This window comes from Sinocyclocheilus grahami, unplaced genomic scaffold (genome assembly GCF_001515645.1).
Source record: "Sinocyclocheilus grahami isolate Dianchi unplaced genomic scaffold, SAMN03320097.WGS_v1.1 scaffold1751.1, whole genome shotgun sequence".
Taxonomy (NCBI): Eukaryota; Metazoa; Chordata; class Actinopteri; order Cypriniformes; family Cyprinidae; genus Sinocyclocheilus; species Sinocyclocheilus grahami.
In genome coordinates, this window is record NW_015506930.1 from 236097 (window position 1) to 239643 (window position 3547).

At 38.7% G+C, this 3547-nt stretch overlaps 1 long non-coding RNA gene across 1 annotated transcript; it reads left to right on the forward strand.

Annotated features, from left to right (window-relative positions):
- The first annotated feature begins 787 nt into the window (after positions 1–787).
- LOC107572449 (uncharacterized) lies at positions 788–2877 on the forward strand. Its single transcript, XR_001607344.1, has 3 exons — positions 788–870; positions 1269–1272; positions 2865–2877. It is a non-coding gene; the product is annotated as an uncharacterized lncRNA (long non-coding RNA).
- Positions 2878–3547: the final 670 nt, after the last annotated feature.

Consider the following 3547-nt stretch of genomic DNA (forward strand, 5'->3'; position numbering starts at 1 on the left):
TTGACCAAAGAGTGTCTGTAATGCCTACCAATAAATCTGAAGCACTTTTGGAATGAAATTTGAGTTTTGTTCTCTCCTCACTACACAGCCTGTGAACCTCGATTGTCTGCCTTACAGGATATGCTTTTACCCCCTCTTGGTAGATGTAGGGTTTCCTACAACTATCCCAAGTCCAGTTCACAGTTTTTAACTGGGTTGTGAGCCAAAGTCTTGCATTGGTCCACGAACCATCTTTCTTTCCCACTGAGACGTGTGGCTGGACTGGTGTCTGATGTAAGAGAGCAGACTGAGCAGGTATTAGTTTAACAGAGAATGCTGAGAATTGCTGGGATACCAATAGAAAATCAAGGTATATATATATTTTTCCCCTGGTGGTCCAAAAACCATTCCTCCTCCTATACATTGTTCCTATCCTGGCCTACAAACCATGAGGTACAATGCAGATGAGGTGGGTTTTCAAAATCTGGCAACATTTGTTGATAAGCAGAGTATGGATCAAAAGGAGGAGTTAATGCCCAATTATAATATCAGTTTGGCGTAATTTGCATAAAAACACCTCCAGCATTGAACACTTCCATACCATTATTTGAAATGAAATTGATTAATTCCTATTTGGACCGTAAATCTCTAGCTAACAAATTTACAGGGCATGTTTCAGAAACTAGGAAAGACTGGTTCACCTTTTAGCGTATCAGAGCGAATCAGACAATTTAAGATTCGATCAGAACATTGTTGAAACACAAAGAGACAAATTCCACAAAGAGGCCCAAGACAACATGGATGATCGTAAATCTGATCCTAGTGCCAGCCAGCCTGAAGTAAGCCTAACCAACCAACTTTTTCACAGCTTTGAACAGCTTGCAGCATTAAGTATTATTGATCATTTCAACTCAGGAAGGATATTGTCAAATTTGGGGCAAGCAAACCAAGATTAATGATCGAAGAGACACCTTATCATGACCATCACGAGCAAATCCATGAGTTAAAGATGCAAAATCACGAGTTAAAGACGTTCTTGGGATTCCCCCACTCAGGACAAAGACCAGGCTCCTTCTAGACCTTTTAACCTTTTGTTCCTCACAGAACACATCGTCACGTTCTTGTGTATCTTCTGTTTTGTGCTTACAAGTTAATGTCTTAAGCTGCCGCTCTTGTTACTGTACTAATAAATGGTGTTTTCTATACTTTGGATATTAATATCCATCGCGGAGTTGATGTTATATGGCTCATTCAGTGAATTGCCGGCCAATTCAGTTGATCAGCCGTAGAACAGTGATTGTCAAAATTCCCTATAAAATCATAATCGATTCCCTTTGAGCTAAATTTAGCCCAAATAGATATTACGTATGATTAAACATGCTTTAACTTACAACAAATCTGTATAATTACTTTTTTGAACAAGTACACACAGCCTATTGTTTAAAGTAGAGAGAAGTGCTCACTCACAGATTTTACTTGAGTGAAATTTGCAAATGCCAGACCATATTTGCATTTTACTGAATGTAACATCAAGTTTGTGAATATCTGAAAGTATAAACACCATGTTTAACTCGTTTGAAATGTGCAGAGGTTCTTCATAAACTGTTTGAATTTCACTGGTGTACACTGGTTCCCATGACAACGATTTGTCACAGAAAGTGCTAACTCCAGTGCATGCATCACCTGGTGACGCCATATTGTAAACAAGCCACCTCAGGTGGCTAAATTAACACAACCTAGCAGCTCTTTGGCTTAGGCTAAGCTACCTAATAACTTCAGCAGTTAGTGGTTAGCATCAGTTATTGAAACCTTTAAATACAGCTTGTGTTTATGCAGTGTGAAGTGATTTATACCGTTTCCTTTTAACCCAATCCTTGGTTTCTGATTTCTCACTTTCTCTTTCCTTACCTTTAATTCTTCTCAGCTATATTTCACCTACACTATTTTAGGTGCATTCCTTCCTGAATGCTGTTCAGCTAGAGAATAATTCTAATAGTTATTGAGAATGTTAAATAGCACTTTGAATAAACTTTATGGAGGTACACACATGGTGTGGTCTAGGCATGGGAGCTGAACACACAGCAGCTGTGACCAACTACAAAGTGATGTCCAAAACAAAGCTAACAGTTAATCACTAATGCTATTGATTATTCTCAATTTTAGGTCATTCACCTGTTTTAATCACTTACTTCATTTTATTTATTTTAATAATAATAGCAGTCAGTTCTAAAAAAAATTTTTTTATCCTTTCATCTAATTAATTTATTTAAATGTACCCCTCTTGTACGGTTTCTTTTTCCCATGGAACCTCAAAAGGAACTAGACATACTTTCCTTCATGATTTAGTTATTCTCAACAGTTGCTTCAATTTTATGAGCCTGCTACACAGGTAATCTAGACGATTGCTAGGGCATAACTGTAATTCTGAGCACCACGTATAAACACAATCTGCAGGAAATATCTGCTCCGTCTTTCTCTTCTTCATTTGTTCAGAGACTAAGCCTGCTGTGAACCATCAGTAAGTTTTGAGTAATAATTTGACAATAAAAACAAACCTAAATCATCACTTAAATCTGCTTACACCCTTTTCAACCAACATTCCCACACAAATATTTGCATCCTGGCATCCACAGCTAATATAATAATATCAGAATACTTCACTGGGTAATGGAGGTCTGCACGGGCTTTAAGACCTGAGATCGTCTGACCCGACCCGAGCGGCACAGTTAAATTTAGAGCCCGAACCCGAATTTTTTTTTTTTCCCCACAACGAATAGCCAATTTTTTAAAAAATGCTGTATTTCATGATTGCATGTAGCGGTCAGTAAGCAAATACATGTAAAGGAACAGAATCATTAAGGCTTGGCCAGTTCACAAGGCAAAAGAAAAAACACTTACCAGTTATGAAAGTTTATGAACATCAGGTGCAGCTGTCACATAAATTCTGCTGAGTTTTTGAATGGTTGTATAAGAGAAGACGGTAATTTTTCCATCGTGCAAATTATGGTAATTTTCGTCAGTTAAGGCTCGTTAGCATTCGGCCTGCTTTAAATCAGACACCGAGATGCAGTGTGGTAAGATCGCATTTATTTGAATTAATTAGGCAAATTATATCATTTATTTGAATTAGCGCGCGCGCGAGAGAGAGAGATGAAAGTTGCGTGTGTGAACCTGCGCGTCTCAAGCAATGAGGCTTAGTTCCTTCAAAAACAGCGATTTTTACCCCCTCATTGCAGAGAAATATAACGTTGCGAGTCAGTAGCCTGTCGAAGCTATTTTACTAATAAAAGTTACCGTGCTGTGTTGTCGTGTGCAATGTGTGTGCGTGCATCTATGAAAGCAGCGTAGCCTGCATATAGTTTTAGTTTAGCTATAAACCCGAGCCCAACCCAAAGCTATTCATTAAACATTAACCCGAACCCGACCCGAAACCCGAAAGTATTTTGGGACCCGTCGGGCTCGGGTAGGGTAGCAGACCTCTTACTAGGTAACCACACCTGACAAAACCTAGCTGTACATTATATACCTAACTGCCCCACTGTGCTTTTAGCGCCAAATTCAGTATGAT